The sequence below is a fragment of the Pogona vitticeps genome, chromosome 5 (assembly GCF_051106095.1).
Source record: "Pogona vitticeps strain Pit_001003342236 chromosome 5, PviZW2.1, whole genome shotgun sequence".
Lineage (NCBI taxonomy): Eukaryota > Metazoa > Chordata > Lepidosauria > Squamata > Agamidae > Pogona > Pogona vitticeps.
The window spans coordinates 2776439-2787000 of NC_135787.1; positions in this window are offsets into that span (position 1 = coordinate 2776439).

Genomic DNA, 10562 nt, shown 5'->3' on the forward strand with positions numbered 1-10562 from the left:
ACCCAGAAGAGACTAGACGAAAGCTACAGAGAGCAATAGCAACACACCATGCTGGATGGGTGAACGCTGAAGAGAAATTCAATAAATGCAGTATTTCTATGTATGCAATTTAAGCCCCATGATGTGTACAAAACGTCTTGTAAATGGCCATGATAATGCTTTTGAAATAGCCTGCTTCTGATCAAAAATTGTCTAATAATTTCATGATTTGAATTATATTTTTTAAACTTCATATTTATATTTTTATATACAGTAAGTCTGTATATAAGTCTGACTGCGGTTCTGATCATCAGCTTCTCATAGCAAAATTCAAGCTTAGACTGAAGAGAGTAGGAAAAACCACTGGGCCACTCAGGTATAATCTAAACCAAATCCCTTATGAATACACAGTGGAAGTAAAGAACAGATTTAAGGAACTAGATTTGGTGGACAGAGTGCCTGAAGAACTTTGGATAGAGGCTCGTAACATTGTCCAGGAGGCAGCAACGAAAACCATCCCAAAGAAAAGGAAATGCAAGAAAGCAAAGTGGCTGTCCAACGAGGCCTTAGAAATAGCAGAGAGGAGAAGAGAAGCAAAATGCAAGGGAGATAGGGAAAGCTACAGAAAATTGAATGCAGACTTCCAAAAATAGCAAGGAGAGACAAGAGGGCCTTCTTAAATGAACAATGCAAAGAAATAGAGGAAGATAACAGAAAAGGAAAGACCAGAGATCTGTTCAGGAAAATTGGAGATATTAGAGGAACATTTTGCGCAAAGATGAACATGATAAAAGACAAAAATGGGAGGGACCTAACAGAAGCAGAAGACGTCAAGAAGAGGTGGCAAGAATACACGGAGGAATTATATCGGAAAGATTTGGATATCCCGGACAACGCAGACAATGTAGTTGCTGACCTTGAGCCAGACATCCTGGAGAGCGAAGTCAAGTGGGCCTTAGAAAGCCTGGCTAACAACAAGGCCAGTGGAGGTGATGGCATTCCAGTTGAACTATTTAAAATCTTGAAAGATGATGCTGTTAAGGTGCTACATTCAATATGCCAGCAAGTTTGGAAAACTCAACAGTGGCCAGAGGATTGGAAAAGATCAGTCTACATCCCAATCCCAAAGAAAGGCAGTGCCAAAGAATGCTCCAACTACCGTACAATTGCACTCATTTCACACGCTAGCAAGGTTATGCTCAAAATCCTGCAAGGTAGGCTTCAGCAGTATGTGGACCGAGAACTCCCAGAAGTACAAGCTGGATTCCGAAGAGGCAGAGGAACTCGAGACCAAATTGCTAACTTGCGCTGGATTATGGAGAAAGCCAGAGAGTTCCAGAAAAATATCTACTTCTGCTTCATTGACTATGCGAAAGCCTTTGACTGTGTGGACCACAGCAAACTATGGCAAGTTCTTAAAGAAATGGGAGTGCCTGACCACTTTATCTGTCTCCTGAGAAACCTATATGCGGGACAGGAAGCAACAGTTAGAACTGGTCATGGAACAACTGAGTGGTTCAAAATTGGGAAAGGAGTACGGCAAGGCTGTATATTGTCCCCCAGCTTATTTAACATATGCAGAATACATCATGCGGAAGGCTGGACTGGAAGAAACCCAAGCCGGAATTAAGATTGCCGGAAGAAATATCAACAACCTCCGATATGCAGATGATACCACTCTGATGGCAGAAAGTGAGGAGGAATTAAAGAACCTTGTAATGAGAGTGAAAGAGGAGAGTGCAAAAAACGGTCTGAAACTCAACATCAAAAAAACTAAGATCATGGCCACTGGTCCCATCACCTCCTGGGAAATAGAAGGGGAAGATATGGAGGCAGTGTCAAATTTTATCTTCCTGGGCTCCATGATCACTGCAGATGGAGACAGCAGCCCTGAAATTAAAAGACGCCTTCTTCTTGGGAGGAAAGCGATGACAAATCTTGACAGCATCTTGAAAAGCAGAGACATCACCTTGCCAACAAAAGTCCGAATAGTCAAAGCTATGGTTTTTCCTGTTGTGATGTATGGAAGTGAGAGCTGGACCATAAAGAAAGCTGACCGCTGAAGAATTGATGCCTTTGAATTGTGGTGCTGGAGGAGGCTCTTGAGAATCCCCTGGTCTGCAAGGAGAACAAACCTATCAGTTCTAAAGGAAATCAACCCTGAGTGCTCACTGGAAGGACAGATCCTGAAGCTGAGGCTCCAGTACTTTGGCCATCTCATGAGAAGAAAAGAGTCCTTGGAAAAAACCTTGATGTTAGGAAGGTGTGATGGCAAGAGGAGAAGGGGACGACCGAGGATGAGATGGTTGGACAGTGTCACTGAAGCTACCAACATGAATTTGTCCCAACTCCGGGAGGCAGTAGAAGACAGGAGGGCCTGGCGTGCTCTGGTCCATGGGGTCACGAAGAGTCGGACACGACTAAACGACTAAACACACACACACACACACACAAGTCTGTAATTTTAAACTGTGCAGTGCTCTGACACTAATCAAGGAAGAAGCCAAAACTTCCATTCTTGGTATCTGAATCCATTGGTTAGTTTAGAACACCATGTCAAGGGACATGGTGGCACTGTGGGTTAAGCCTCAGAAGCCTCTGTGCTGCAAGGTCGGAAGACCAGCAGTTGTAAGATCGAATCCACACAACGGAATGAGCTCCCATCACTTGTCCCAGTTCTTGCCAACCTAGCCATTCAAAATCATGCAAATGTGAGTAGATAAATAGGTACCACCATGGTGGGAAGGTAATGGTGTTCCATGTCTAGTAGCGCTGGCCATGTGACCACGGAAACTGTCGTCGGACTAACGCTGGCTCTACGGCTTGGAAATGGGATGAGCACCGCCCCCTAGAGTTGGACACGACTGGACTACTTGTCAAGGGGAACCTTTATTTTTATCTTACCCCTAGAACAGCAGGAAGCATAATGTTTCCCAACACATTCCATTTTCTTGACAGGCCTTTGAAACCTGGTATCCATTATAAGGAGGTAAACAGGTGGAGAATTGATGCAAATATATTTAGGTATCCAAGCCTGATTGAAAAATTTAAAAAAGATTTAGAAGGAACGTGGGAAATAAATGAGAAGGGAGGAGGTCAACCTAAGGTAATTTGGGATGCAATGAAATTCGTTGCAAGAGGGTATGCATGTAAGATGTCATATATGCTTAAGAAAAACCAGGGGAAAAGAATACAGGAATTGGAAGATAATATAAAGGAATTAGAAAAAATAGTTATAAATACTAGAGACAAAAGAGCAATAATAGAACTACAAGCAAAGAGAAAGGAAGGAATTCATTTGGAAAAGGTACAAAGAAACTTAATTTATTTAAAAAGGAATTCTTTTGAATATAGTCATAAGAATTCGAAATTATTAGCTAAAGCGTCTTCTATAAAAAAGAATAAAAGTAATATAGGTGTAATACAGAATATGAATGGGAAAAGATATAATAAAATGAGGGAGAAGTGGAAGCTTTTAAAATATTTTATAAAACTTTATATAATAGTAATATCCTTCCACAATAAAAATTGAAGAATATTTAAAAATAATTTTAATAAGAAAGGTTCAGATGATGATAAAAATATAATGGAACAGATGATTATGGATAAAGAAATAGAGGATATTATAAATAATTTAAAGGCAGGAAAGACCCCTGGAACAGATGGATTAGGAGTATTATAACGTATTTAAAAAGATTCTTATACCAAAATTAAAAGAGTTATTTAATAAGATATTAAAGGGAGAAGAAATCCCACCATCATGGAGAGAATCACTTATACAGTGGTGCCTCGCTTAACGAGTGCCTCGCTGAGCGATGAAATCGCTTAACGAGGCACTCTGGGCCATCGCTGGAGCATTCGCTCAGCGATAGCCCCTATTGGGTTTTTTCGCTGTGCGATGATCGCTAAGCGATTCGCTTAGCGATTTTCGCACAACGAAGCCGGGGAGAACAGCTGATCGGCGGTTCCAAAATGGCCGCCGGAAGGTCCGCGCCGCATTTTCGCGCCCTGCCCTCGCTTACCGAGGGCGCGAAAATGGCGGCGCTATGAAGAAACATCGCTTAACGGTGAGTTTTCAAGCCATAGGAACGCATTGAACGAAGTTCAATGCGTTTCTATGGCTTTTTTTATTCCGTTTAGCGATGTTTCGCTATAGCGAAGGTTAATCCAGAACGGATTAACCTCGCTATGCGAGGCACCACTGTAGTTTTAATATTGAAACCAGATAAAAATCCTATAAATATGGAAGCATATAGACCCATATCACTGATAAATCAGGATGCTAAGATATTTACGGCAATAATGGCAAAGAGATTGAATAGTTTTATGTGGAAATATATTGAAAAAGATCAAAACGGATTCACACTAGGGGGGCAAATGTCAGATTTAATGAGGAAGGTACTTAACTTAATGCACCTAGCAAAAGAAAGTAATTCCAAGGCGGGAGTAATATCGTTAGACATATTCAGAGCATTTGATTCAGTGGAATGGGATTCGTTAAAGACATTAATTAATTAGTTAGAGTTTGGTCCTAATTTTAATCAGATAATCCACCAACTTTATTCACAGAATATAGCCAGAGTAATAGTCAATGATGGTATAACTGAGACAATACACCTAGGCTGAGGTACAAGACAAGGTTGACCCTTATCTCCAGTATTATTTACAATGATAATTGAAATATTGGCACAGATAATTGTTCTCGATCAACCCAGAATGTAAGCAACACAATGAGCTCAAGATCGGTTAGATATATAAGAAGTGATTTTACTAGTTTTATAGCCCCAGTGAATTTCTATGGCTGACTGAGGAATCAGGCCAACACCTCTTGAGTCCCAGTTGGTCACTTTGTCCACAGCATCACACTGTCTAACCTAACACATCTTTCTTGTATACTCTACCCAGTATTAAATAATGTGTGTACGTGGTATCCTACTGTGAAGTGAGATGCTGGGAGTTCAATTCTCTACTATGCTTCCCATAGTGGGGAACTCTGTGGCATTGGCACAGGGCACTCCCAGAATAAGAGAAGGGTGTTCTGAATGTTCTGTTTCATTAGAAAACCCTGTAAACAGCCATCATGTCAGAACTGGCCTGGCAACATATTATCGTTATATATTATTTATGTAGGCTTTTATTGATACCCTGTTTCCCGGAAAGTAAGACCTAACCTGAAAATAAGTTCCAGTATGATTTTTCAGGATGGTCGTAATGTAAACCCTACTCCAAAAATGAGCCCCAGTTAAGTGAAACCCCGCCCTCCACCCTTGTGCAGCAACCAGAAGAAGAGGACATGACTGTATTTGAATAAATGTAGATGGTTGTACATGAAAAAAATAAAACATACCCTGAAAATAAGCCCTAATCCGTTTTTTAGGAGCAAAAATTAATATAAGACCCTGTCTTATTTTTGGGGAAACATGGTAGATAGAGGTATCTACAACAGAGGTGCCTCATATTACGACGTTAATTCATTCCAGCGAAATCGCTGTAAAACGAAAACGTCGTAATGCGAAAAGAAAAAACCAATTGAAAGGCATTAAAACCCATTTAATGCGTTCCAAAGGGCTGTAAACTCACTGTCCAGTGAAGATCCTCCATAGGGCGGCCAATTTCGCTGCTTGTGCAGTGAGGAATCCGTCCCAGAAAACAGCGGGGGCATTTTGTTTACCCGGTGGCCATTTTGAAACTGCCGATCAGCTGTTGGAAAATCGTCGTTTTGCGAAGAATTGGTTCCCGACGCAGGGAACCGATCATTGCAAAGCGAAAATCCCCCATAGGAAACATCGTTTTGCGATCGCAAAAGCGATAGCAAAAAGTTCATTGTAATGCATTCGTCATTAAACGGGGCAATTGTAAAGCAAGGCACCACTGTACAACTAGTCTCCAGTATTCTTGCATTATATATATTTTAAAAAATGAAAGTGAAAGGACAGATACTCTGTTAGGTAAAGCTTGTGCAAGATTCTGCACTGAATATATGCAAAGAACAGGAGCAACACTCAGTGAAAAGCAAAAGCAACGTCTGTTAAACTTTCTGCAAAACTGGTCATAGAAAAATGTTTACTGACTCACGTTTTTGTCACTTCAGTGTTGTCCACCGCCCATATCCATTTGTTATGTTTTTTGATTGCTCCAAGCCAGTATGTGTTAAACGAGTCAACGACAAGTTTTTCTATGAACTCCTATAACAAGAGGAATTTATTGGGACTGAGAAGGTACCGTATTTTTTGCACCATAAGACGCACTTTTTCTCCCAAAAAAACTGGGGGGAAACGTGCATGCATCTTATGGAGCGAATACTGTTCCCTCCATGCCACCATTGCTTGCTGCCCAAGCCTCCGGAGGCCTCAGCAGGCCCCGTGGGGGCCTCCCCTAGCGACCATCACTTGCTCCCCAGACCTCCAGAGGCCTCAGCAGGCCCCGTGGGGGGTCCACCACCACCACCATTGCTGGCTTCTGAGGACCTCCAGGAGGCTTTTGACCGTAAGGTGCTGCTTTTTACTTTTTAAATTTTTTTTAAATGTTCTGCGTGGGTTTTGGAGGGTAGATTTGGGCTGGGGGTATGTTTCTATGTTGCTTTGTGTTTTGTTAATATTTTTGCAGTCCCAGCATGGGACTTGCTCTGTTTATTTATTTTTACTTTATTTTTTGGTATTTAAAAATTAGTTGCTGCTTTTTACTTTTTAAAAAATGTTCTGGGTGGGTTTTGGAGGGTAGATTTGGGCTGGGGGGCATGTTTCTATGTTGCTTTGTGTTTTGGTGATTTTTTTTTTTTTGCAGTCCCAGCATGGGACTTGCTCTGTTTATTTATTTTTACTGTATTTTTTGGTATTTAAAAATTAGTTGCTGCTTTTTACTTTTTAAAAAATGTTCTGGGTGGGTTTTGGAGGGTAGATTTGGGCTGGGGGGCATGTTTCTATGTTGCTTTGTGTTTTGGTGATTTTTTTTTTTTTTGCAGTCCCAGCATGGGACTTGCTCTGTTTATTTATTTTTACTTTATTTTTTGGTATTTAAAAATTAGTTGCTGCTTTTTACTTTTTAAAAAATGTTCTGGGTGGGTTTTGGAGGGTAGATTTGGGCTGGGGGGCATGTTTCTATGTTGCTTTGTGTTTTGGTGATTTTTTTTTTTTGCAGTCCCAGCATGGGACTTGCTCTGTTTATTTATTTTTACTGTATTTTTTGGTATTTAAAAATTAGTTGCTGCTTTTTACTTTTTAAAAAATGTTCTGGGTGGGTTTTTGAGGGTAGATTTGGGCTGGGGGGCATGTTTCTATGTTGCTTTGTTTTTTGGTGATTTTTTTGGCAGTCCCAGTGTTTGACTTGCTCTGTTTATATATTTTTATTTTATTTTAATTTTTGGTATTTAAAAATTAAGTGCGTCTTAACGTCCGGTGCGTCTTATGGAGCGAAAAATACAGTAGATCTTCATCCCACCAGAAAAAGTCTTTCTCAAGAAGGCAACTGACTTTTACAGATGTTCAGCCTTGGTTTATTTATTTATTTTATTTATTTATTGCATTTATACCCCACCTATCTAGTCAAACAACCACTCTAAGTGGTTTAGAGTTAAATCTATTGATTATTTTATTTTATTTTTAATTATCTATTATTTGATTATTTTTCTATTCTATTGGTTTGTAGGTTATTGTTATTTTAGTATATTTTTGTAATTCTTTGGACTGAGAACCACCCAGAGTATTATCTAGCACTAACTTGGCAGTATACATGAAACAAAGAAAGAAATCATATATGCAGCATGTGTGCATAAAGAGTATGTGTATAGCTCAGAGGGAGAGTTGTCGCTGTGATGCTAAGAGCAAGGAGGGAAGAGTGATCCACATGGCATTGTAGGGCTGTTTTCTCCACTCCCTGCCCCTAGCTGGCCATATTGATGCAGGTGTGTCTTTTACTGCCAGTGGTATGAGAAGGGGAAGGGAGAGCTCTTCTCTGCCTCCCAGCTGGCCGATGATCAGGAGTTGTGGGCCTTGTGGCCCACTGGGCTGGACCAAAAGAATCGCCGCAGCCACAGCTATCACAGGAAGACCAGTCTGCTTCCTGCTTGTAAATACAAGGTCCTAACACTTGACCTTGTACAGCTGGACCCCAGGAGGTTTAAGAGAGGACGGCACACAGCAAGTTGCAACCAGCAGCCTGGGTGAGCTATAAGGGCATTGGTGTTGCCTGGTGGAAACTGGTGAGGGTGTGGGCTGACAACGGGCCAGTCCGAGTGAAGGATTCCAATATGGACTTGTTTCACCCCAGGAATTCCTTATAGAGCTCATACAAACAATACAGGGCTTTTTTGGTGTTCCCCCCTCATTGAAACAGAGCTCCTGCAAGGCCACCTCTTCTGCCCCTGGAAGGAAAGACTGGGAGGAGGATGAGTTGGAAATGATAGGAAGGCACCCAAAGGTGGGGCAAGGGGTCACCATGCTACGAAGGGTGTTCTGCTTACCTCCTCCTCAGCATTTTCAATCTTAGCTATTTTAGCTTTATCATTCTCACAAAATTGTTTTGCTTCCCAAAACGTCGATCCTTGTTTAGCAAAGCGATACAGGATATTTTTCTCTGCCATCCAGTCATGACTCAGTCTGTAACGGATGTCGACTTTGACCCAAGAGAGGTTAGGGGAATAAAGAGAGGAGAGGAGGCACTTAATAGAGATCTGTTTGTATAGCTCTCCAGATGTTACATACAAAACTAATGTTTCACTCGGAGCTGGGCGTGAAGCAGCAAACCAGCCGTTTGTGCTGGTTCGTTTTTCAGCCCAACAGGTACTTGGCGCTTCCCCACGCCGCTGGTGCTGTCAGGTGCCCACTCAGGCACCTGGAGCAGGCAAGGCAGGGAAGCTGTCCCACTGACTCTGAGTGGGCGCTCGCTAGAGGAGGTGGGGCTGGGAAGCACCAAAACCTTCTTCAGATGAAAAACAAACCAGATCTCATCTCCTTCAAGCTGCGTGTCCAGAACTGTACAATAATGGACATGTAACCTAGGATGCAACTAGATATCCTGAGAGACACATGGCACTGCTTCTTTGGACCAACATTTGCAACCACACATGGCAGAAAAAAGAGTCATAAGTAGAATCATTACAAAAAATACTAGCCCATCTAGCTTATAGAAAAAGAAATTCCCAATTATCTGTGTGTCTTGTTCACAATTATCTATGTATCTTGTAATTGCTGGGAAAAATCTCAAGTCATTTTGCCAATTCCAGTGGAAAATGTGAAGTACATGCAGTGTACATGTCAAACCACAAAGCAGAAGTGGAGACAAAAGTATAAAGCTGGGCCCCAAATCCTGCAGAGTAAATTATGCCTGTATAAGGGTGATGATGTCACCAACAGAGGGAGATTGCCAGTAACTAAAGCATTATTTTGTCAATTCAGGGGCTTACAGACTCACCCCCAACTTGCCTCCAATCCGTCTGATTGCAGGGGAGTTGGACAAGCTGTGGGATCAAAGCAGGAAGTCTTTAATTATTGTCAGTCCCTCTCCTGGACCATACTAGCAAAGGCAAAGTGTTGGTACTGTAATTAAAGAGTTTCAATTCCAGAGATTTCGCTGCTGATTCAAGAGCAAATCAGGAACTCTTTAATCAGAAGAATTAAAGACTGCCAGCAATCACCTCCTGCCAGTGACGTAATCACCCTTATACAGTATGACTTTCTCAACAGAATTTTAGCCGTTATAATAAAATACAAAGGGGATGGTTTTCTGTTAGAGTAGGAGGGGGCAACGGGAAGTTCTGGTGTGCAGCCCCCACAACTATTTTTGCTGCTCCAGTCCCATCAAACTTTCCCATTTTCTTTGAAAAATGGCTTTCTCCAGAAGAAGAAAAACCATTCTCCTTGTGGAAGCTTCTAGGAGCAGCAATCTGCCTTTTAAATAGATGACAGGCATCATCTGCAGTGTTAAACACTCAAATGCAGCCAGCCAACTATGATCCTCGGGTAAACATGAAAGGCAGTATACAAAATAAGTGATTTTCACAATTATAAAGAATAAACCGCATGCTGTTGGCAAAGTATGGAACTGTCTAGATTAATTTTCCTTTTTATTTTCATGTGCTATATTTACATGCTGATTGTTTTGTACTATGCCATAGGTATCTCAGCACACGTATGCCTTTGAATGCACAGGCAATTGGGAAATGTTCGCCTTCCTTTCCTTGCAACTGGGAAAATCCATTACTCACTGGGAGCTAAAGCACAGGGAAGCTGTTTGTTTTGCTCTTGAGCAGACCTGCATCTCCCAGTTTCAGTTCAAGCAGATAGATGTTTGTGTAAGATGTCAGGACCTCGTGGTGAAGGTGGGCTAACACAGGCTACTTCCGCAAGGATCATTCTATCTGCCAGCAGAGGACTTGCTGCATCTCCCCGTGGGTTGACCTACTAAATGACCCTCAATCCTCAGAGTCTCTTCAGCAGAAGGGGAGGCAATAGCAGCCCAGAAGATGTGCTGGGATTCTCACTCCCCTAGTCCGTGCCCCTTGGGTTTTTTGGCTAAGGCTGAGAGGGAGTGCAGCTCAGGAACACCTGGAGGGCCACAGTGACACCCTATCATCCAGGCTACACAGG